This window comes from Myotis daubentonii, chromosome 6 (genome assembly GCF_963259705.1).
Source record: "Myotis daubentonii chromosome 6, mMyoDau2.1, whole genome shotgun sequence".
Classification (NCBI taxonomy): domain Eukaryota; kingdom Metazoa; phylum Chordata; class Mammalia; order Chiroptera; family Vespertilionidae; genus Myotis; species Myotis daubentonii.
The window spans coordinates 76,732,469-76,759,244 of NC_081845.1; the positions used below are offsets into that span (position 1 = coordinate 76,732,469).

General features: G+C 39.9%; 1 protein-coding gene across 10 annotated transcripts in view; it reads right to left on the bottom strand.

The window, feature by feature from the left end:
• Window positions 1-26,776, bottom strand: part of MLIP (muscular LMNA interacting protein) — a 249,534-nt gene that overhangs the window by 215,309 nt on the left and 7,449 nt on the right. The gene's annotated exons all lie outside the window — the stretch shown is intronic.

Genomic DNA, 26,776 nt, shown 5'->3' on the forward strand with positions numbered 1-26,776 from the left:
TGGTAACCTTTCCAGAACTCTGATCTCAAGGTAAAACCTGACCTTTTCAGCAAAAGTGGCTTTCACTACCACTGTCCTTCTGCCACCTACTGACAGACATCACCATGCCTTGGAGTTCACTGGGAAGGGCTCCTCTCTCAATGCCTAACTCTTCCATCTCACCACCTCTCTTCTTCCTCCATGACTCCCATGGTTTTCTTCAATAGTGAGCTAAGCTTCTTAAAGGGTCCAATCTGCTTCCCACTTTCTCACCTACCATTACAATATAATCCCCTGAAGGCTGCATAGCTCATTGAAACAGAAAAATTAAGAGCACAGTCATGAGTTTGTGTCCAACATGTGACACATTGTGTGATCTTGAGAAAAATATTTCATCTCTGTAGCGTTTGGTTCCCCTCTATAAAGTGTAGGAAGGGGATAAAAAACAAACAAACTTCTACATCACAGATATTGCTGAGAGGATTAAATGACCAAATGCAATTTTCTCTTAACACGTGCTACATTTTATTCTTCTCGTTGGCATTGTTTTTTGTTTGTTTGCATGTTTGTCTGTTTGTTATTCTCTACGTTCGACATACACATGCATTTGAACACCTTAGTTGAAGTTCAGCAGTGACACCAGGTCATGGGTCAGCAGATTCCAATCCTCATCTGTCACCAAAGCTGCATCCTTCTTGGGTTCCTCCTGACCCTGCACTCTCCCACGGTCCTCCCTGCTAACTCTGCCATCACATTGTTCACTTCAACCTTCAAACGTAGCAGTCTTTCTCTAGAGCAGTGATTCTCATCCTTCCTAATGCCGCGACCCTTTAATACAGTTCCTCATGTTGTGGTGACCCCCAACCATAAAATTATTTTCATTGCTATTTCATAACTGTAATTTTGTTACTGTTATGAATCGTAATGTAAATATCTGATATGCAGGATGTATTTTCATTGTTACAAATTGAACATAATTAAAGCATAGTGATTAATCACAAAAACAATATGTAATTATACATGTGCTTTCCGATGGTCTTAGGCGACCCCTGTGAAAGGGTCATTCGACCCCCAAAGGGTTGAGAACTGCTGGTCTAGAGGCACACTTATTCCTCCTATTGGTTAAAACTATTAATTGTATACAGTTATTGTTCTAGCTCCAATTTTGCTTTTCCAACTCCCTGCTGGGATATTTTCACATGGTTAAATTGGCAGAAGCTCAGGTTAAATGCCTGCAAGGACATTTGCCCCATATCCACACAACTTGTTCCTTCTCTACAAATGGCAGAACCATCCTCCTGCCTCTAGGTTCATATCATCCACCCACTCTCTCCCTCCCTCCTACTAACCAGTCACATTTCAAATCCCATGAGTTTTGACTCTGTTAACACCCATCTCCTTTCCATTCACTGACCATTTCTCTTTGCCCGTTCCCCTTCACTCGGCTCAAGCAAAGTTTCTCATCTACCTCCCATGTCACTTTGACACTGACCAAGAATTACAGTTTCAGAGAAACCACTCTAGAATCATGAACATTTCAGCAATGGGTAACTTTCATGGGAAAAGCTCTATTATCTAATTCCAGACGCTGTAAACTCAGTTTCATTGCAGTATTCCCAAACATCATAGTTATTTGTGTTGAATATAGGCTAGACAACTTTTTTTTTTCAATCTAACATCAAGCACTTACAAACTTACAACTATTTGCTATTACTTTTCTCCCTCGGTGAGTGCCACATTAGCTCAATTTTAGTACATTTTCAAGGGCTGGCAAACAAGGCTATCCTGAACAGCAAGCAGAGAAAATGGCTGCATAGATAGGGCTGCAAAGGGCAAGAAATTTCTCTGTCCCTGGTTCATTTGCAACGAGGTACTATATCCAAGGTGTTTCCCTTATGATCATGATTATATTTGAAGAAATAAGCTAAAGAATGTTAATTTTGACAACTTGTAATAGCAAAATAATAGATGCAATCTTAATGTCAGATAATAGTGGATTGTTTAAATAACTTAGGATACAATCGTGTAACACAAAACCATGGGAATATTAAACATGGCTTTTCAGCATGTTTAAAGATATTAAAAAGTCATCAAAAATTAAGAGAAAATGGCACAATTTAAAAGTTGCACATAGGATGATTCCATTTTTTGTATTAAGAATACATATCAAAATTAGCAGAGATAGGCTTGGAGAACTGAGATTATGAGATTTTTTAAAATTTTTGTTTGGCTATATTTTTACATATTCTAAAATAAAAAGAAATAAAATAAAAAATAAATTACAGTAACAGAAAAAAAGTTTTCTTGTCATTAAAAATAATAGTCCAAAAAAAGTAATGCCTATACCTTATGGATAGTCAACATCTAGAGTTAATATAATTAGGTTATTCAACATTTGTGGAAAACATATATTGATAGAGTCTTGAGAAAAAGAAGACATGAGTTTCTGAATTAACTAGAAGGAAGAAAAATATAGCCACCAATGACAGTTGGTCAAAAAAAGTGGAGGATAAAAATACCAGCTTCTCCATTTAATAGTCTTGCCTAGAGAGAACCTGACACTAAATACAACTGACCTTAAAGAAATGCAAAATTAGAGGTCTCTGCCAAATATGCTGTTGTTCTGTCAACATCCATAGCAAACCTACCTGCATAATAAAATAGGTCTTGATGACTCACAGGAAAATCAAATTTATATTTGTGCCACTAGCATATTCCTTGAGAAAGATAAAGCTCTCACAATTTGGTCATGCACAGTGTCACCATGTCACATGAATTTCTAATGAGGGAAGTATAATTCAACAATGTGGAGCCAAGTTTAAAATAGCTATGTTTAAAATAAATATAACATTTTAAAATAAAAATCTAGACTTCCCTCCATGTCAAATATTGTGTATAATCCCATGAGCCATTTCCTGTTACACAAGCTCAATATGAAAATTTATTCTACTCTTGCCTATTCTAGATCGGAAGAAAGCTGATGCACCCAAGCAGTACGAGAGAAAAACTTTTAAAGGAACTTTTAAAGTAGGAATGCCTGGTTCCCTGAGTCCTTCCAGGGGTCAGCTCTTGCTATTTCTTTCTGATTCCTGTGGCATTAATTTCACTGAGCAGTACCCCCCTAAAGGTTTCATAATGGAAGTATAAATTAATTAACAATTTCAGAATGAAATTCAAGCTCTTCTTTTGAAGTAAAGTTACACTGAAAAAAAGCCTGTCCCCAAAAGAAAATATGGCGTTCAAACACCTAAAATTTGGCCAAAGGAGCCGTGTGTTTGGCCTACGTTTTTGAACAATAATGAGCACGGGCCCAGTTACTTGAAATACTTCCCAAACATTGAAATTTTTCAGGGGGAAAAAAAAAGAAACTAAAGTGTACATTTTGAACAAGATTGAGAGATTCTGAGGCACACAGTGTTTCATTTAGGCCAGAGCAATCAGACTGACATGGGGAAAGAACGCAGTCCCTGTCATACCAGCAGCACACATCCTGTGTACAGACAACGGGGACTGGAGGCCACGCAGCAGAGCACAGCTGCTTGGCATTCTGCTTTCATTCACTCGGAAAGGATTGTGGCAGCCTTTTAAATTGATTGTGGCTTTTAATTCTTGAATCAGGAACCACAGATCAAAGTAATTGGCACATTTGTCAAATTTAAAGACTAAATATTTTAAATCACTAGCCTATTTGCTCTTGGCTGTGAATCACTAAATCTGCACTAGGAACAGAATGATAATGTAAGTGTTCTTTTTCAAAAGTCCAAGGAATTTGGCTTTTACTCCACTTGCAAGAAAAGAAAGAAGCACTAAGTCATCACCTCTTCCATAACTCTTTGAGATAAAGTAGCAAAACACATACTTATTAGGTAAAATTGTGGATTCTGCTACTTGCTCAATTTTGCTCTCCTGTGTAACTCCCCCACTGCTCTCTACATGGTAACTTACCATTCACTGGCATCCTACTCCTGAATTCTAAGAGAGAGCCCAGCCCTTCTCTCTGCCTGATATCATTCTCTGTGCTGGCTCTGAATTGGCTGGGTCCCTTGCTCAGTTAGCTTTGCATAAAGGTGGGTGGAGAATATACTTGGCACAAAACCTTAAAGTCATTGGGCTGTGGGTAGAGCAGCTTTCCTTAGAGAGGGTTGAGACCGGGCAAAAATAAAAACATCTGGAATAAACCCAAACACCAAGAAGAGAAATTACATAGATGCTGAACCTGGCACACTGTGCTAAGCTTCCTAAATTCAGCTCAATTTTTCAACGGTGATCTTTTCAACTCACTATAGTTTAACCACAAGGGAGATAGATAAAATCTCTTATTAACTGAAAACATAATTTTTACTTTAAAACAATCACATCATGGGAAAAAAATACAAAAATTATATTCCTTTTTTAAGATAAATTAAGAAATTTACTAAAAAAAAAAAAAAAAAAAAAAGTCTAGCTTGGAGGAGACAGCATTAGGCTGCACAAAGCACTGGGGAGTACTTGTTCCACTCTCCTGACCTGACGCTACCTCAAAGGAAGCAGCACTGGGTCTAAACTTTTAGGGGTGGGGTGTGGTGGGTGCTATGCAGCCACACTGTGAAAACAATCTCCAAGCTTTGAGACATTTGCCTATAATTTATACTGACATCATATAATGCCTCTCTACCTTTCCAGATAACACCTTGCGTCTCCTTCATGTCTCCTTTCCTATTCATGGTCCCCTCCCTACCTCTCAAGCCAGTTAAATACTCATTACCACGGGAATATGAGGATGAGAATGAAGCTATAATGGTTAATGTTATGTGTCAGCTTTACTGGGTTAAGGGATGCCCAGATGGCCGGGAAACATTATTTCGGGGTGTGTCTTGTGAGTGTTTCTGGAAGAGATTGGCATCTGATGATTAAGGAAAGAAGACCGGGCCTTGACCAATGTGGTCAGGCATCTTCCAATCCTTTGACTGCCTCAATATGACAAAAAGGCAAAGAAAGAGTCCACTCTCTTCTTGAGCTAAGATGTCCAGCTTCTCCTGCCCTTGGACATTGGAACTCCTAGTCTTGGATTTTCATACTTGAACTGAATTATACCAGTGCTTTCCTGGTTGTCCAGCTTGCAGACAACCTGTGATGGCATATCTCAGCCTTCATAATTATGTGAGTCAATCCCCATAATAAATCTCCTCTTATATTTTATATCTATATCTATATCTATATCTATATCTATATCTATATCTATATCTATATCCTATCAGTTCTGATTCTTTGCGGACTCACTAATACAATGATGATGATGATGATGATGACGACGACAATGACAATGACTGATCCAGACAATGCTTATTACATCTGTGAGGTTATTATTACTCACAAAAAGGCTATGAGTAAAAGCCATAAACTGTTGAAAAGGGAGTTAAATCCCAGTGGACACTGCTGGTCCTCTGAATAGCATTCATTCCCTTTCTTTCCCTAGAAGAACCCTGATATTGTTAAGTTAGCCACCCTTCCCCCACAAATCCCATGTGAACTATAGGAAACTGACCTTATTCCAGCAACAGGGAAAAATTCTAATTTCTAAGCCAGTGGTTTTCAATAATATTGTGATAAGTCTGCATGGTGACAGCTGATTACTAGAATTATTGGGGTGATCACACTATAAGGTATAAAAATGTCAAATCACTATAATGTACACCTAAAACTAATATAATATTATATACCAACTACACTTACATTTAAAAAAAACAATGCCTATAATGAAAAATGCTGAAAATACCCAAGTGTCAATAAAGATACTGAGCATAGAACTTTCTCACATTGCTGGTAGGAATGTAAAATGGTGTTGCCACTCTGAGCAGACAGTTGACAGCTTCTTACAAAGGTACACATACATTTATATGGCCCCAAAGTCCTCTCCTAGTTATCTGCCCAAGAGAAATGAAAGTTTACATTCACACACACACAAAATAACCTGCATACCAAGTGTTTATAATAATAATATTCATAATAGACCCAAACTGGAAACAATCTAAACGTCCTTCAGTGGGTGAATGGTTAAACAAACTATGCATCTTCCTCAGCAGTAAAGGAGCAAGTATTGATGTACTGAAGCATGCAACAACTTGGATGGATCTCAAGATATTAAGCTGAGTGAAAGGTTATATTCTGTATGATCCTACTCATAGGACACCCTCAAAGAGGTATAACTATAGTTTTGGAGAGTAGATTAGTTTTTGCCTGGGGTTAGGAGGAGGGAAAAGTTGTAACTACAAAAGGGAAGATTTGAAATTTCATATTGTGTCCCCACACAGATTTCTTTTAATGTGATTAAACTGTATTGTATCCTGATCGTAGTGTATTCCTATCTTACATGTGTTAAAGTTTATAGGACTATACATAAAAGTCAATTATACTGTATGATAATTATAAAATAAAATTAAAAATAAAAAAATAGTTACCAAATATATTTATTCTATAGCTTTTCACTTTGCAGCGGGTTAAAGTTATTTAGCAAAGAAGAGATACACACATTAGAAATTTATACTGTATAAATGAGATAGGAAAAAAAAAAACCACTGAGAGAGTTGAGTGGGGAGAAATATTTCTGGATAAGAATGTAGACACAGATAAAAGGTAACCTGGATCTTGAAGGGTTGGTAGAAATTTTAATTTTTTAAAAAAAATGTATATTAGTATAACAGAAGGAATATTAACCCATATAATACAGTCGAACAATATAGAACTATAAAATACACACAAACACACACACACATACACACACATACACACACACACAACTGATTACTACTAATCACACTCCCCAGGGTAACCACCCTTAACTTGAACATAACTTAGTTCATACCCTCCCAAACATTTTTATGCATAAACAAATGCTGAGTATATAGTGTATTGAACAGACTGATCTCAGTAGAATACAGACATGAAATGATTATATTTTTCTTTAATGTCTGTAACTATGCTCTCTCGGATTTCGCTACATTACCCCTAAAAACAGCTGAGGAAGATGCCATAGCTTTGTGGTGCCTTTTAGCCACTAAAACTAATTCACTAAGTTTATTTAGAGCAGCAGATTTTTGAGGAAAAAGTATTAGCCTGAAATGATCACAAGTAATACCTAACTTGTCAAGAATTTGAATAAATTTCCAAAAAAAAAAAACAAAACAAGAATATAAAGGGACAAATCTGTCTAGGTTAATATTATCTTATATATGTTATATCAAATATGCATGTTCAGCTAAATTAATAATTTATGAGATTTGATTATTTCATCTATATCTCTACAGATTTGCACATTCAAGTTAGCCAAAAAAAACCTTTATGTTGTCCCTATCAGAAAAATGAGGAATTTTTATAAATTCCTCACATTCAGAATCATTTTATGTCAAATATATATACATATATATATGTATGTGTGTGTGTGTATATATATATATATATATATATATATATATATATATATATATATATATATATACATACACACACAAACACACACACACACAAATGTATATTTTGGGTTTTATTTTTTAATCAGATTAGTATATACACAACATTTGTTACTTTTACATATTTTTCTTACTTTACATATTATTGATTACTTGTCAGTGTAATTAGATCTTTTTTAATCATTGTTGTTGAAAGTATTACACATACCCCTTTATTTCTCCATTGACCTCTTCTAGCCTGCCCCCACCCAATGCCCCAGGACTTTACCACCCTATTGTCTGTGTCCACAGGTTATGCATATATGCATACAAGTTCCTCGGTTGATCTCTTTCTACCCACCTACTTCCCCTGCCTTCCCTCTGAAATTCCAGTCTGTTCCATGTATCTATGTCTCTGAATTTATTTTGTTCATCTTTTTATTTTGTTCATTAGATTCCACATATGAGTGAGATCATGCAATACTTGTCTTTCTCTGACTGGTTTATTTCACTTAGCATAATACTCTCCAGGTCCCTCCATGTTGTCTCAAAGGGTAAGAGATCCTTCTTTTTTACTGCTGCATTATATTCCATGTTGCAGATGTACCACATTTTTTTATCCAATCATCTACTGATGGGCACTTGGGCTGTTTCCAGATATTAGCTATTGTAAATTGTGCTGCTATGAACAGAGGAATGCATACATTTTTTCTGATCGGTGTTTTGGGTTTCTTATATCTTATTTTAAATGACATAATTTAGTTAACCAGTCATACATTGACAGACATTCAGGTTATCTCCAGTTTCTGCCATTATAAAATATTGCTACATGAGAGATTTATATACCTCACATATTAGTTTCCCAGTACTGCCATAACAAATTACTGCAGACTTGGTGGCTTAAAACAACAGGAATATATTCCCTTCAGTTTTGGAGGCCAGAAGTCTAAAATCAAACTTTGTTTGAAGTAAGCTAGTCAGAGAAGGATAAGTATCACATGATCTCACTCATTTGTGGAATATAATGAACAACATAAACTGATGAACAAAACTAGATCCAGAGACACAGAACAGTCTGTCAAACCTCATAGGGAAGGCAGGGGAGGGTTGGTGGTGGGTGAGGAAGACCTGGGGGGAAAAGATCAACCAAAGAACTTGTATACATATGCATATACATATGCATAACCAATGGATGCAGACAATGGGGGCGGGGGGGCGGTGAAGGCCAGGGCTGGGGGGCAGGCAGGCTGGGAGAGGACAATGGGGGGGAAAGGGGCCATATGCAATACTTTTAATAATAAAGAATTTTTTAAAAAATCAAGCTTTGTTGACAGGGCCACAGGCCCTCTGACAACTCCAGGTGGAAAACCTTGTCTCTTCCAGCTTCTGATGACTCCAGAATTTCTTGTTTTGTGGCAGCATAACCCTAATTCTGATGTCAACTTCAAATGGCTTTGTTTTGTGTTTGTCTTCCTATTCTTCATTCAGGACACTTGTTTTTGAATTAAGAATTTACCCTAGTCTGGAATAATTTCATCTTGAGATTTTTAACTTAATTATAGCCACAAACACCTTTTTTCAAATAAAGTCATATTAGAGGTCTGACTAGATGTATCTTTTGGGAGCATGAGGCACCATGCAACTTACTACACCTTAGAACTTAAAACAAGAAATCTGTAAGATTTTGTTAAAAGTTGCCCAACCAGTCCAGCTGGTGTAGTTGAATGAATGGTTGAGTGTCAACTTATGAACCAGGAGGTCACGGTTTGATTTCCAGTCAGGGAACATGCCCAGGTTGTGGGCTCAATCCCCAGTAGGGGGTATTTTGGAGGCAGCTGATCAATGGTTCGCTCTAATCATTGATGTTTCTACCTCTCTCTCTCTCTCTCCCTTCCTCTCTGAAATAAAAATATTTTTTAAGTGGCCCAACCAGTCTATAAGGGATTTACATTCAATTTGTGATAGATAAGAGAGACCAATTCTAGATATTACTGGTCTCTTTCATGTTTGCTAATAAAAAAAAAGGTGAAAACAGTGACTGCTTTAATTTAAACTTTAATAATTAATGAGAATAAACATCTTTTTGCATGCTCGTTGCCATTCTCTCTTTCTTGTCCTGGCTCATGTCCTTTTTCCTCTTGTATGTCATGTTTTCTTTTTCTAATTTTACTCATTGATTTGCAATTGCTCTTAGTTAATAGTACTTGGCTATTTAAAATAAAAAGTTAATATTTTAAACCTTCCTCTGGCAACTCTAGGTGTGAACAATATAGGTCTAGAGAGCAGTGGTTCCCAATGTGGGGCCCATGCCCTACAGAGGGGAAATTTGATTTTTAAGTGGGGCAACTTGAGAATGAATTATTAACAGTGAATTTTTTGCATTTCTTATGGTTCTAGGGTCCTCATATACAGTATATAAATATATATGGTGACACATTTATGCATTTCAGTTCTCTATTATGTTTTGTAACTTTATTTGCTATTTTTTCATATCACTTCATATTATTATTATTATTTTAACAATTTCTTAGTGATTTCTTCCTCAGTACTTCAACTATTCTTTCGTTCTTTTAGTTTTCTCTTTCATGGATGCCATGTTCTTTGGAAGCTTGTTTAGACCAAGCTTATTAATGGCCTTTTAGGCGTGAATAGGAGTTCATTTTTTGAATAGTAGAATTATATGTCACGGGCAGGGGGTTGGGGGTGAGGGAGGAGGCAATCAGGATTTTAGAGATGTTTAGGTGGGGCATGGCCAAAAAAGGTCGGGAATCACTGGTGTAGAGTTACGGCTCTCTATTGTGGAACCCAAGTCAGGCCTTTGGTCACTACACTAAGGTTAGTTGGTTGGTTGGTTGTTTTCATTATACAGATCAAATAAGGCTCTAGTAAGTGGCCATCTCCACTAAGCAGTATAATAGCTAAAAACATAGGATCTGGGTCAAACACACTTTCAGGAAAAGAATGTGCCAGTTCCTCACTATGCTACTATGGACAAGTCAATCTTGCACAATTTGTTTCCTCATTTTCAAAATGAGAAATACATAAAATAAATGTATAAAAACCCTTTGTTCCTGCTTTTCTGTGGTATATACTCTCCCTTTTCTCCTCTTCATCAAGTGTCAACTCTTAAAAGAGGCTTTCCCAACGTCTCTTAAATAGCCACCATTTACTTCTGCACCTTTATCAATATTTATTCCTTCATCCTGTTTTATTTTCATTGTCCATTTGTTACTTTTCAACTTCATTTCATGCACTACAAAACCAAAAGGAATAAGGTGACATAAGGACAAAATTAAAATAAAGTGTTTTTTAATTATTATATTTTGCTTGTTTTGTTACTGAGTAAACCAACAGCATGCGAGTTTACATATGGGGCTAGCACTCTTTCACTCATTTGAAACCAAATTCACAGTTCAGCACCATGCCAAAAACAAATTTCTAATTTTGTTTCAACTCCAATACTTACTTCTTTCCATCTTTAAACCTGATAGTCACACTGCCTATACCTGCATCATGCCAAAGAACATTTCATTTTTTGAAAGGCAGGTGAGCTCTGGCTTTAAGATCAGCCTTGGCCTGATTAACACACTTCAATGACATTCACCCATTTTAAATCCAATAGATTTATTTCTTGTGAGTTAGTTTGTGTTTGTTTGTTTTTAAATGGCAGCTCCCAGCATGATTTTCAGAGGAGAAGGATTCAAAGTTCATAAAATGTCATCACGCAGTACCACTTTCTCTAACAAATTACCCAGGAAACTAAGATGAAAGTCAAACGTTTAAGTTTGACTTTCATCTTAGTTTCCTGGATAATTTATACATAACATGTTATGTACATTTAAACTTTGTACATGACATGATTGAAAATTACTAGAAACACGGTTGCCAAAGATCTTATACAAATTTCATATCCTTTATTAGTGAGACTTTTATTGCTCAAAGATCCAAGAATGTCAATCCTAGGAAATTATTTAAATCTACATTATACATTATTTTTATTTTTATGTACCTTCCACTCATATCAGAGATAAGTTTTACAGTAAGAACTCTACTTCTATTAAGTTATATGATTGGAGCTGTGGTCTTTTTGAGATTCTCTCTGAGCTGAGTATTAATAAAACACCCACCTTAATTTAACCAGGGATCTCATTAATAAAAATCCTTCTAAAATAACATTCTGAATGTTTTACAATTTCTCAGTTATCACCCATACCATATCCAATTTCATAAGAGAAAAAGAAATATCACATTCTCAAGAAATATAAAGCAAGGCTGTGATTAGGTAAAAATGAGCCAGTACATATAAAAACCCCAAGGATATGCTATCTCATGATATGCTCAAAACCTTTGTTAGTTTTGAATCAAATTTCCTAGTATGAAAAGTAAATGTGTCTACTTAAACCGGTAAAAGAATGACAAAATAGAAAAAATTAGTGTTTGTATATAAGAAAAACCAATTTGTTTGCTCGGTGAGGAAATTAGGATTCTGAAAGAAGCAAAAGAAAAATGGGTATATATATAACTGTAGCTAAGAAGCTACAGTTTATAATGACAAAAAATACAGAATACCTTTCTAAGGGCATCTGAAAACAAAGACTGAAATGTCAGAAAGGGTGTTTTTCCCTACTTTTGGACTTCACAGATCAGTAATTGTTTTTTAAAAAATTATCATCATTTCATAAATAATAAAAAATATTAAATCAAAAAATTAAGAAAGGAAGGGACTCAAAAATTGAAATAAACATAAGCTATTTTATGGTGATTATGTTGTTCTTATTTACTCTAGAGAAAGTAAAACCTGCCACAGACCAGCATTCGGTTTCATAGAGAACACCGTGTATGAATGAGGCGCTTCTGAGATCTGCACTCTACCCCTTTTCAAGGAGCTTCAATTCTTCTGACCAAATGTAAGAGAAAACTTCACTCTGCAACCAATAACCGTAACAGACTGAAGTCATATCAGAGAACTAATGTCTGCTGATGAGTTATCAGAAGGCATATTCGATAGTCTACTATGTGCATCTACTCTGGCTCACTTTACGGGCACTCCTGCCACGTGTTTGTAGCAGAGCTGACCTTGGGCAGAATGCTGAAGAATAGGGAAGTGAGGCGAGGCAGGAACAAGCACGTTCTGTACACCATTATGCATTGATCCAGGTGTCCTCATTATTTAATCTCACGTTAAATCATAAAAATACAGGGTTGGCACAAAATAGAGACAGACTCATAGGCAGAAAGCTCTGGGGTTGGGGGGCCAGGGTCGGGGGATAAAGGAATTGAGCAAAAAAAAAAATTTAAAGAGAGAGAACTCAAAAAAATTAAGGGGTAGACAAAGGTAGGTTTACAGTTGTTCATATAGAAAAACAATAATTAATAAATAATAATACAAGAATAAATTTTCATGTACTCACAACTATAAACCTACTTTTGCCCAACCCTGTATCATCAATAGATATTCGTAACAACACTTTAAAAAGGAAAATTTAGGCCACTAAAAGTTGCCAAAGACATCGCCACAGCTGGAAGGCATCAGAGCTGTGATTCCATCTCTGAATCCAAGATGACATTTTATGCACTCAGCACTGTCAACTGTGTTTGGACCATTACCCACAACCCTCCCCTGTGAAATCCATCAGTCTCTTTTTCAGAATGGTCTTTCCCCTATGAAAATGTACCCCCAGGCTGCTGACTTTTGCTTTCTCAAAAAGTCTAATAAATATCTTCAAAGCCTCCCAAGAACTAACATATGATACCCCCCCCCTTTCTTTCCAGGGGAAAAATTTTTTTATTAGAACTGCTTTTTTTGTGTGTGAAACTGTAAGTTTACAAGTGAGGAGAGAATTGCCTACACCCGTGCCCAGGCCTCCTGACCCCTGGCCATCACAATCCCAACCTGCCCACAGTCCTGCCCGGATCCATTAATAGACATTTCCACTTCACAGGATATTGCCTTTACCCAAATCATGACGGAGAACAATATAATTATTTGGAGGCACCTATTAAGACCTCTTTTACCAAATTTTAAATATCTTTCTCTTTCTCTCCCTCTTCCTTTCTCTCTCTCTCTCCTCTCTCTCTCTCTCTCTCTCTCTCTCTCTCTCTTTCACACACACACACACACACACACACACACACACACACACACATTCACATACACACACAGGCAAAAGCATTCACTCAGGTTTAGCGGCTAACAAATGTCCTTTGAGAAGAAATCCCCTATGTGGACCCAGGAGATCATTTTGGATTACATGGAAAGCAATGGAAGATTGGCAAGATTTCAGACATCAAACATGTGGAGTCAAGGCTGGTGGAACTACAGCTGTATGACATGCCCCAGTTCTTAGGATAATAGGAACATTGGGAGTATTATTATCAATTCTTTGCCAAACATACACTGACTTATCAATCAAATGAGAACAAAAGCAGGACATGACGTGGGGAAAAGTCATGAAACCTATTAGAGACCCCCTTCTGAGTGCCTGAACCTCTGATTACTCATGGTCCAGGGTAAACCAAGGACAAGATCAATAAATGCCACAAACACTTACTATGCTCCTGTGCCTCTCCAAGGGTAATATTTTTTTAAAATATATTTTATTGATTTTTCACAGAGAGGAAGGGAGAAGGATAGAAAGTTAGAAACATCGAGGAGAGAGAAACATCGATCAGCTGCCTCCTGCACACTCCCCACTGGGGACGTGCCCGCAACCAAGGCACATTCCCTTGACCAGAATCGAACCTGGGACCCTTGAGTCTGCAGGCTGATGCGCTATCCTCTGAGCCAAACCGGTTAGGGCTCCAAGGGTAATATTAAAGAAACATATTTTCCAACTTTATTGAGGTATAATTGACAAGTAAAATTGTAAGATATTTAAAGTCTATGTATCAAGTACATGATTTGAAATATGCACACATTGTGAAAGAATTTCCCCCACTGAGTTAACATATCCATCACCTCACATATTTACCTTTTTTGGGGTGTGAGAGAGAACATTTAAGTTCTATTCTCTTAGCAAATTTCAAGTAAACAATACAGAGTTGTTTTCCAGGGTAAAAACTCCAGAAATGTTTTGGACTTGCCTCTTTCTATAGGTGAAGCATGAAATCTAGGCATGATGTCTCCCAAATCAGAACTTAAAAGAATCTAAGCTCCACCCTTCTCTGGCCACATACACCCAGGAGAGTATAGGAATATATAAATCAGAACTGGGAGGAATCCAAGATTATCTGGTTCAATCTTGTCTTTTTATCAGTGAGGAAATGGAGACCCAGGGAGGGTAAGTGACTTGTCTTGGGGAATCTTAAACTAAGGGCCAAGTTTTACTCATTCTTTCACTCAGAGAATATCAGCTATGAGAGTCCAAAGATAAGAGCAACATTTAATGTTCCCTGATAACTTTGTGACAATATTTATGATGTTTTAAAAAAGAATACCATTACACATTTAAACAAAAATTTCCATACTTTTAAATAATGTAATATAAATTTTTATTCACTGGGAAGTGATACATCTATTTGTCTATGGATCATCTCTTTCTTTTACTGGATTCTTCTCATTCCACAAGTGAAATTAGCCAACATTTAGGATATCTGGACTGAGTCTTCCCTCATCATGGTCAAGGGCACTGGCTGTGCCAATAACTCTAGCTCTGAAGCAATGACTTGAAAGATCATCCTTCTATCATAAAATACATGATATACAAAAAGAAAAACTAAGCTTAAGCTCTTAAAAAGAATGTCAGTGAATGTATTTAAGTTTTCCTTTTAGTATTTCCATCCCTTTTGCTAAGAAACAGAAGGCGTTGACCCCCATCACCCTCCAATCGCAGGATCGGCCCCTTGCCCAGGACTGATGCCTCTGACAGAGGTGTCAGGCCTGGGCAGGGGACCCCCAGACCCCTCCGATTGCTGGCTCTGCCCCTTGCCCAGGCCTGATGCCTCGGCCAGAGGCGTAGACCCCCATCACCCTCTGATCACCTGATCGGCCCCTTGCCCAGGCCTGACGCCTCCGCCAGAGGTGTCAGGCTTGGACAGGGGACCTCCATCTCCCCCCGATCACTGGCTCTGGCCCCCACCCAGGCCTGAGGCCTCTGGCCCAGGAATCATGCCTGGGCAGGGGACCCCCATCTCCCTCTGATCGCTTGCTCCACCCCCCGCCCAAGCCTGACGCCTCTGACCCAGGCTTCAGGCCTGGGCAAGGGGACCATCATATCCCCCCAATCCCCGGCTCAGCCCCCCGCCCAGGCCTGATGCCTCGGCCAGAGGAGTTGACCCTCATCACCCTCCGATCACCAATCACCAGATCGGCCCCTTGACCAGGCCTGAGGCCTCCGGCAGAGGTGTCAGGCCTGGGCAGGGGACCCCCAGCTCCCCACGGTTGCAGGCTCCGGCCCTGCCCAGGCCTAACACCTCTGGCCTAGGCGTCTGGCCCGGGCAGCGGGGACCCGCAGCTGCAGCGGCCCCGCGATCATGGGCTCTGCTTTAGGCCCAGGCAAGGGACCCCTAGCTCCCGGGACTGCCAGCTTCGACTGTGTCCAGCTCCCATCGCTGGCTCCACCCCTACTTCCTGCTATCACTGGCCAGGGCGGCAAAGGCGCCTGATTCTCTGATCATGGCTGGGGGGCAGGGCAAAGGCGACCCCAGGGCCGCCTTTGCCCTGCCCCCCAGCTCTTAGCTCCCCCCTGGGTTTCCGATCACTGTCAGTGGCAGGGGGCTTCTTCCTGCTTTCCCTTTCGCCTCCCTGCATTGTGCCTACATATGCAAATTAACCGCCATCTTGTTGACAGTTAACTGCCAATCTTAGTTGGCAGTTAATTTGCATATAGCCCTGATTAGCCAATGAAAAGGGTATCATCGTACACCAATTACCATTTTTCTCTTTTATTAGTGTTGATTAGGGTACTTCTAAGGCTTAGGAAGAGCCACACTCAAGGGGCCAAAGAGCCACATGTGGCTCCCGAGCCACAGTTTGCTGACCACTGTCCTAAAGCAATTATTAATAGGGCCTCCTGCCCTGGCCAGATTGCTAAGTGGTTAGAGCATCAGCCTGCGGACCAAAGGGTCATGGGTTTAATTTCCTATCAAGGGCACATATTGGGGTTGTGGGTTCAATCCCTAGCCCTGGTCAAGGTGTAAGTGGAGGCAACCAATTGATGTGTCTCCCTCACATTGATGTTTCTCTCTCTTTCCTCTTTCTCTTTTCCCTCCCCCCCCCCCTTCCACTCTCTCTAACCAAAGAACTTATATATTTTCTGGAGGCCCGGTGCACAAATTCATGCATGGGTGGGGTCCCTCTGCATGGCCCGCAAGGATTGGGCCAAAACTAGCAGTCCAGCACCGCCTGCTGCTCCTGCCTGACGCTCCCACTCATCCCTGCCCCGCTGCGCCTACCACTGGTTCGCGCCCAGTCAGTCCTGATCAGGAGAGGCTCACATCATCACAGTGGCACTCGCCAGCCATGAGTCTTGCATCTGGCGGCCATCCTAAGGAAGGGGGGAGGGCTGGGATGCAACTGGTCCTCCAGGCAGGTGGTGGGATGCCCTTGTAGGCCAGGATCCGGATCCGTCCCACTGATGTTCACACCGGTTGTTGGGAGCTATCTGGTGGCGGCTTTTATATTGTTTCTTCCTTGCAGAGCATCTAGGGAGGGGAAGTGGCTATGGTGCCCAAGGCCGACTTCCAGGAGGCTGGGAGGCACAGTTGGGATAGTGCCAGTGGTGCCAGTCTGTTGGTGCCTGGCCCATTCTCTAAAGATTGGACCTGAAGGACTACTGAGGGAGTGAGTGGCTGCCGCTGTGCTGGTAGGCCACTGGGATGAGTGGTCAGCTGAGCAGCACTCCTGCTGTGGGAGCACACTGACCACCAGGGTGCAGCTCCTGCATTGAGCATCTGTCTCCTGGTGGTCAGTGCACATCATAGCAACTGGTCAACTGGTCGACTGGTCGTTCAGTCATTCGGTCGCTTAGGCTTTTATATATGTATAGACTAGGGCAGGGGTCCTCAAACTTTTCAAACAGGGGGCAAGTTCACTGTCCCTCAGACCATTGGAGGGCCGGACTATAGTTTAAAAAAAACTATGAACAAATTCCTATGCACACTGCACATATCTTATTTTGAAGTAAAAAAACAAAACTTCAAAAGAAAAAGGCTCTCCTAACTTCAAAAAAAAAGGCCCTACTAACTGCAAAATAAAAAAAAAAAGTCCTCCTAACTTCAAAAATAAATAAATCCTAACTTGTTCTTACCTCGGTCCTCAGGCAGCAGCAGGCTAGCTCGTGACTCGTCCGATCACACCCAAGAATGAGAGGAGTAGTCGATAGACAGAGAGAAGGAGGGGAGTCGGAGAGTGTGGCGCACATTCCACACATGCGCACTGCGGGCCCGGGATGAGTCGGCTCCTAAGCAACAGGCAGCGGCGGCAAAAACACCCGGCAGGTCGGATAAATGTTTTCGGCGGGCCACATGTGGCCTGCGGGCTGTAGTTTGAGGACCCCTGGACTAGGGGTCCAGTGCACAAATTCGTGCACCTTGAAAGGAACTGTAGGCCATGAGGTTGCAATGGGCACAGGGGTGGATCTCGGCCCATCCTCCGCACCCCTGCCCAGCCCTTCCCACCATGGCCCCCAGTCCTGTCTGCTGGCAGCCCTGATCCTGCCACTGCAGCTCCCACACGCTGATGGTGCTGGTCCCATTTGCACCCGCTGATGGCACGGAGCGATTGGGGCCAGCGCCAGCAGTGGGGTGAGTGGGGCTGGTGCTGTCAGCAGCTGTGAGTGGTGGCTGCTGCCCCAATCGCCCCTCAGGAGCAGGGGACGTAGAGAAGCCCTCAGGGGCGATCAGGGCCAACAGCAGCCGCTCGCACCCACTGATGGCACTAAGCAATCTAGACCGGAACCAGACACAGGCAGCAGGTGTGAATGGCAGCTCTGGCACTGGCAGTGTGAGTGGTGGCTCCAGCTCTGGCAGCAGGTGCAAGCAGGGCTGGTGCCGGCAGCAGGTTCAAGCACCTGAGGGACCATGATGCATGGGAGCAAAGAATTTTCAGTAACCACCAGAGGCTCGTCCTGATGACAGCAACCAGCGCCCCGCCTTGGTCTGGCACCGCCACTCACCTGCTCCACCATCCCACCACAGCCAACACCCGCCATATTCCGCACTCTGCCACCTGTTACCAACGCCCGCCATGTTCCACGTGCGCCCCCTGGTGGTCAGCACACGTCATAGCGATCGGTTGTTCGGTTGTTCAGTTATCCCATCGTTCAGTCAATTTGCATGTTAGGGTTTTATATAGAGAGAGATATGCATAGCCCATGGACATGGGCAATATGGTGGTGAAGACCTAGGGGTGCAGGTGGGTAGGGGCTGAGAGGAGGTCGGGAATGGGAGGAAAATGAGAGATATCTGTAATACTATCAACAATAAAAAATATATTTTTCAAAAAAAAAAACAGAAAAGAAAAACAATGCCACAGAACCATTGGTTGGAAAAAAATAAAAATCAATGGAAAAAATATCCTCACTCATTGGGTAAGGATTAAAATAAATAAAATAAGGCCTCAATAAGAGGGTGAAATGTTCACCTGTTAAATAAGAATAAGAAATCTACCTATTGTATAAAGAAGCCTGATACTTGCAAATAAATACCAATAGTACCATACAGGATAGGGGCTGGTTGCCAGGACAACTAAGCATGTGATTAGGAGGTTGAAACTTTCAAGTCTAATCTTCTGAGAACAAAGAATAATAAAGTCCCCTCGAGGTAAATATCAGCTTTGATTATTTGATTGTTGTACATTGGAGTAAACACAAAGAATGTGTTCACTCTGAGGAAAACAAAACAAAAAAATCACCACAAAGAGGGAGCTGAGGTTTTGGGTCGGAAGTGAGAGGGGTATAGGGGTGGTGAGGAGTGTGGGTCCTGAGGCTGAATGCTTCCACTTCACTTTCTATGTGTCTGAGGCAACTGACTTTAGATTCATTTCAACTGTAAAATGAGGACATCATCATCCACCCCCTAGAGCTTGGTGAAGATCGACAGGGAAGTGGTTCACCTACTTCCCAGGATGTGGAACATACCCTAACCGTCATCAATATTATCAACATGCAGGCAAAATTACTGGTTTTCTTAAACTATCGGTCACTAAAGACTTTGTTGTAAAGCTTGCTATTGCATTAAAAATTCAAATTAAAATATTTTGTAAGAATAATGCCTTAAATTATTTGGGCTACCGAATTAAAACACTAACAGCTGTCCATTAATGATAAAATATCAACAAAAAAAGATATTCTCAGAATAAAGGCACTCAGCATGCTCAGTGCTTTCCAATAACAACAGGCTCCCTCTTTCCTACAGTTATTGAAAAGGCCCATCTAAAATTGTACCAAGAACTTTAAATACAGTAGTCTACCCTTACATGAGGGGGATATATTCCAAGACCCCAAAATTACAGATAATACTAAGCCCTAGGCATACTACGCTTTTTCCTATACATATATACTGTGATAAAACTTAATTTATTTATTAGGCACAGTCAGAGTAACAACAATAACTAATAATAAAATAGAACAATTATAACTATATATTGCAATAAACGTTATGTGAATATGGTCGCTCTCTCAAAATATCTTATTGTACTGTACTCACCGTTTTATTTAAAGGAAGAAATATATGGCTTCTCTTTGGCATATTCGAATCACCAGCATCACTACTCTTGCACTTTGGGGTCATCATGAAGTAGAATAAGGGTCACTTGAGCACAAACACTGTGATATCACCACAGTCCATCTGATAACCGAGTCGGCTACCAAGGGACTACCAGGTGCAGAGCATCTAAGCATGGCAACGCTCCACAAAGGGGTGATTCACCTCTCGCGAGGGACTGCTCGAGATTTCATCATGCAACTCAGAAGGGTAAGCAGTTTAAAACCTACACATTGTTCATTTCTTTCATTTTCCATTTAATACTTTTGAACCATGGTTGGCTACAGGTAACTGAAATGGCAGAAAGCAAAACCACAAGTAAGGAGGGGCTACTGTACCTGGGGGAAGCAAGAAAATGATTGCTTTTACATCTCAAGTATTATAAAAACAAACTAAAACCAGATGTACAAAAGTGCCTGGTATCTCAAGTACTCTGTTCTGCCTCATCCATACTCTATAGTTGTTATTGCAGAGTATGAGAGAGAAGAATCTACCTCTCAGCCATGGAGGATAAGAAAAAGAATCTAAGCAAAATATAACCCCAAAATAAACATAAAAGTTCTCAATGGGTAATGCAGATTTTATTTATTTCCTAAATATCTCATTAAGTATAACTGCCAGTGGTAAAGAGTTTCGGGATATCTGAAAGTATCTAATACTGAGTGCTATTTCTATAGTATTTAATTTCTACAAGTGCATTGTAGGTATAACCTATTCTTGGGGCAAAAACAAGGTAAAATTAATTTTTAAAATAGTACTAAAGCCCTGGCCAATGTTCCTAAGTGGTTAGAGCATTAGGCCCAACCACTGAAGGAGCACTGGTTCGATTCCCAGTCAAGGACACCTACCTGGGTTGCAGGTTTGACCACCATCCCTGATCAGGGGTGCATGCAGGAGGCAACCAATCTATGTGTGTTTCTCTCACGTTGATGTTTCTCTTTCTCTCAATCCCTTCCACTCTCTCTAATAATTAATGGAAAAAAATATCCTGGAGTGAGGATTTAAAAAAGAAAGGTGCTAAAATAGTATCTTTATGGCTGTCCTTCTATCCACTATGAGAAAGTTCTACAACCTCTAAAATCATTTCATTAGCACTTTGGCTAATACGTATGGAGTCTGCCATTTTCTCCCTGTCACCTTCTGGCTTGCTACTGTCAGTGCCAATCTGCAAGTCTGCCACCAATGCCAGGGCTGCCTGCCAACAGCCACAGCCACACCAAGGTGTCCAGGGCTCTGTGTTGAGCATGCTGACACCTCTGCCGAAGCTTCTAGCATCAAGCATGTGGACATTTAGTGCTTTTTACATTGCTCAAAGATTTTACGGAAAACAACTCTGTCCATTTTCATTCACAAGCAAAATTGATGAGGTTGACTTTGAAGTCAATCAGAAGGGGAGGTAGCCTGCCATCCTCAGGGTCACTGGTTTTTTCTGAACAAACAACGAAGGTATCTCATCTGTTTTTCCCTTGGGACCTGGGGATAAGCCTCTGGCTGCGAGGCGCTTCAAGCCAATCCTTTGAAAGTGCCAAACTATCAGCTCTCCAGATGTGGCAGAACCTCGGTGAATTCAGTGTAGGCTCAGTTAGGGATCCCTACCACTTGTCAAGTCAGATAGAATGCTTCACATAGGCACACACAGAGCAACAGGTAAAAGCCATGCCTCTGCAGTTTAAACAAGCTCTATTGAGGGCCATTTGTCAGGTATCAGACACAGCCCTCAGTGCCAGGAAAACTAAGACCCTGACCTTGAAGAATTGCGGTCTGCCAGTGGCCAAGGCTGTTTAGGCAAAAAGATGAAAGCACCCAAGGTGTCCATAAATCTGCTCTCAGATGAAGAATAAACCACCAAATACCAGCGTACCCTTCAATCTTCTCAGATAAAATCTCATCAATTCAGCAGGATCATAAAAATGCAAGATTATGATTGAAAAAAGTCATTGTGAGCTCTTTGAAATATCAGTGAAACTGAAAAATACAATTCAACCCATGGTAATTTGGCCTTTATTTGCACTATTAGGATTCTACAGCTTAGCTATAAGAAATGTGCCGCACAAATGTATTCACTGATTTGCATGCCAATGTTCTGCCAACTTAGAGGGTCCATAAAGGAATCATTCCTCTTTGCATAACATTTGTATTTTTATAGAAAAAATGTAGCATATTGTCCACCGTATAAATGCCCTTCAATTTCCCGTTATGCTATTATAGATCAGTAAATTGACTACTGTGTCCATTATTTTTACCAATGAATATTTTATTTAAAAAACATTGTAATAAACATCATCATCACTAACTGTTTGTATATTTCTTCACTTCAAACAGAATCCTAGAGTAGAATTACCTGGTCAGTAAATATATAAGTACTTAAGGCCCCCATGCATATTAGGCTCCAGAAAAGGTACATTAATTTACAGTTCTACTTGTAGTATGTGAAACTATATGTTTTATAGAAAAAAACCCTAAGTAAAAAAACTAACTATTGGAAGTGTCTCTTTCCAAGAAAATATCTTGCATGCAGGAAGAAAAATACCTGATGAAGTTAAGAGACATAAATTAAGATATCCAATACAGAATAAATTGCTTCTGGATTTAAAACGTTTTAAAATCAGATAGTGCTGCTAACCATATTTATGTTCCTCTTTTGAACATTTTACACACACACACACACACACGATGCTTTCCATAAACCTCCTTCTATTCACCTATATTCTTCCCCTCCTACAGATATCCTGCCTTGATAAGTCTAGCAGTTTGGGGTATATTGTTATTAATTGTATGAGCCACATATTAAGTATGGTCCTAACTATTTATAACTCACAATTTAGCCATTAAGTCCTATCTCTATACAGTACTTGTACTCATGTAATATAGTCATTCTCCACTAAGGCCATGACATAATATCTTTCTGAAAAGTCATCATGTTTAAAACACTCTTACTTTTAATCTCTGTCAGTCTGCACAGCACAGACATACAATTAAAACTTAAAGTCTTGGTGATGGCTCACTGCCTAGTGGGAAAGTAAGCATTGCCTCTGTTCTAATGGTCAGTTTAAAATGGCATGTGGTCTGAAGACAACAAACACCCATCACAAAGCCAGCGTTTCTCCAGACACGAGAAAGTTAACTATACATGACTATTATTCTCCTCACTCCAATAACTACCGTTTTTTAGTATTTACTATGCATGGGCACTTCTCAAAGATTTTGTCATTTCAACCCATATAACAGCCCTGGGAGGCAAGCCATATCCCATTTTACAGATGAGGAAACTGTGGCTTGTATACGTTGAGCCTAGATTTGAATCCTCACCCCAAAGCCCTTTCGTTTAACCATCAAAACCACTTTGGCACAAAGAAGGAAGGTAAAAACTATAACTTCCTTAATTTTTAATTTCCAAACTTCTTAAAATGGCATAATGTTTTCAGTCATATGCTCAGAATCTTTTTTGGCATGTCCTTTAGCATATCCTATGCATAATGCCATTTATCTCTCAACGAAGAATAGGGATGCTCCACGATGCTTACCAACTATTGGAAAAAAAAAAACACTTAAAGGAAGAACGTTAAAAATCAATCGAGGGACTTCTGGTTCCAGGTGGCTGATGGAACACATGAGTTTCTCTCATCTCCTTATCTTGACCCCCTTAAAATGAGAGTATAGGAATTTAAAATAATACATCCACAACAGTTAGAGATCAGGTAGGGGAGGAGCATCAGTCTGGAAAAGCATATTATAAATCTCTGGAAGATAAAAAGGAGATGGAGGTTTATTGCTAGATGATGCAGAGCCACAGCCAGGAAGGGGCCCTAATAAATGCCTTTCCAAGCCCTGTATAGCCCACCAGAATCAGGAAAGGCGAATCCCATGGGGGTTATGACTGTGGTAGGATTTCAAAGAAGAGAACTGATTAAAAATCTCTAAGACCAGTTACCCCTTCTCCGTCCACACCCCATGCAAAGGAATAGCACCAACCAGGAGGCCAAGAAGCTGCGAGCAAAGGACTCCCAGGATGGATGGATGGATGGACGGGCAGGTGGATGGGTGGGTGGGTGGATGGGTGGGTGGGTGGATGGATGGGTGGGTGGATGGATGGATGGGTGGGTGGATGGGTGGGTGGGTGGATGGATAGGTGGGTGGATGGGTGGATGGGTGGATGGGTGGGTGGATGGGTGGGTGGGTGGGTAGAAGAATGAATGAGCAGAAGCAGGTGGAACAACAAACATGCAGGATATCTCAGACTGAAAGCTGAATTCAACAGGAAAAAGAAAATAGGAATGAAAAAGTTTATTTTTCACATTTCCTTCACATATTCTAAAGGAAGTCTCTGTGATAAGCTTATTAATTCATGCTGACATTTTCCTCCTTCAGTCTCCCCCTAGGACATGATATCCCAGAGAAATTATAACAGGTTCAGGAAAGCAAGCCTATGGGCTCTCTCATCTGCTCCTGAGATGAATGTCATCAAGTTCGTATTTAAAAGCATGAGGTGGTCTCTGAATTGCTACATTCTGACAAGGGCACGAGGCCTTTTTTGGAGAACAAGCTGGGGGTGACGTCTTTTGCAGAAGCAACACATGCAAGGAAAACGCCTATTAACTGAGAAGAAAATTGATGAAAGGCCCCTTGAGAAAATTTAAGGTTATAAATAAAAGAGAAAGACCAGCAATTAAACCACAGACATCCTCTCACCATTAAAAAAAAATCGCTTCCTTATATTTATGAAGATCATGTAGCAAAATAAAGCCCATGACTCTCTAAGCAATTACATCACTAATACAACAGTCTATTTGTCATTCCCTGAGGGGAGCCGGACATGGGACGGAACACCTAGATATGTAAGTAATTCCCACAATGAGAACCTAGAAAACATTTCACCGTACATACAGTGTGTTATAAATGTCACTGTGAAAGCACAGCTCCGTTAAAGCCTGCAATCCATCTCCCTTCTGTTATTCACCATCACACAGAGCTGTATCAAAAGATCCATTGAAACAGTGCATCTCAGACTTACATTATCGGCAGACACTGCTTTCATCAGCAGTGGTTTTCAAAGGACTGGATGGCTTCCAGAACTTCATTGGAACCATGAAGTTGAAATATCGATCCTTATCACTTTCACTTTACTTTCACCTCCCCTCCTGGGTTCTAATAAACACAGTCCTCATTTTTCTTAAAGGGATAAGAGAAATGGAATTGGTAGCTGGGATTTTGCCATTTCTACACAGTCCACTTTTCCCCAACCTCCAGCGATGCGAAGGGACTAAAATTAGAGTCGTAAAGGGACTACGATATCTGTGTCAGGTACTTTGCAGGGCGTAGTGAGAACTACAATTGGGAATGAATAAGAGCTAAAGAAACCATTTTAGAAATAACATTTAAAACACTGACCTTATATTTTCTAATTTTTTTTATTTCTGATGAAAACATGCCATCCACTTTATTTTATATAATATTATAAGAAAATAGAATGCTTTGTTTTGATAATGTTTCAATGTTAATATTGAGGATACTTTCTTCATCTATTCCATAATTTTCACCCAAAAACCAATCCTTAAATCTTTATTGTTTCACAGGGAAAATATAGAAAATATATGTAATTCAACTCATGAGTACTAAACTATAAACATTCTGTGACACAGACAAGGTTTAATCTAATAACCAGGACTTTTGTTTTACATTTGGTCAGTAAAGACTTAAAAATATGAGCTACTTAAAGGTTTCTAAACAAGCATTATTTGATATGGAAAGGATTTAGTAAGGACACAGCCAAAGGACATTTTCTGCAGACTTATAAAATTCTAAAGAGCATATCAATCTTTGCAAATTCAACCCAACCTCCCACTTTGTAGATTAGGAAACCAAAGGTTAAGTGATTTGTCAAAGACCACACAAACACAACTTTAACACCAATACTGATCTACTAAACTCAGATACAACATGCTTTTTACCATACTAGATGGCACTTAGGGAGAGATGGTGACCTTTTCTTTGGAAGAAGTCCTCCCACCACACACCTACACACACACACACACATACACACCCCAAAGGCACGGGCTCTGGACTCTTTGTTTCAGTTTTCATAGATATGTAGGATGGTACACAGAACACCTGCATGCACTTACCTGCCCTAACTCATCATTTCTCCATTATCATCATTCTGCAATTTATCATTCTACATTATGCAAAACTCATTATTCTGCAATTATGCCCATTATGATTTCAATTCCCACTGCTTAGTAATTTCCCATTGATCCCCATAGTCCACCATTATCATGGCATCTCACCTCCTTCCTTCTTTTTTGAATTTCATGCTGCAGAGTCCTAATGTATTTTTGAAAATTTGTTGATTAGTGACATTGAGCATCCTTTCATGTGTGATTTGGCCATCTTTGTGTCCTCTTTGAAGACGTGTCTATTCAGGTCGTTTGCATGCTTCTTAATTGGATTGTTTGGGTTTTTTGGTATTGAGTTTTATAAGCTCTTTATAAATTCAAATTAACTTTTACCTTATAAAAATGTATTTGTTAGTGGCTCTGTGAAAAGGAGGCCAGAAAGAGGTCAGGGTGGAATTATTTCTTATGTAAAAAAAGATTTAAGACCAATTATTTAGTTTTTCAACTTTGACCTACCAAATGATCAGCATTTATGGTTACTCTTTGCAACTATACATC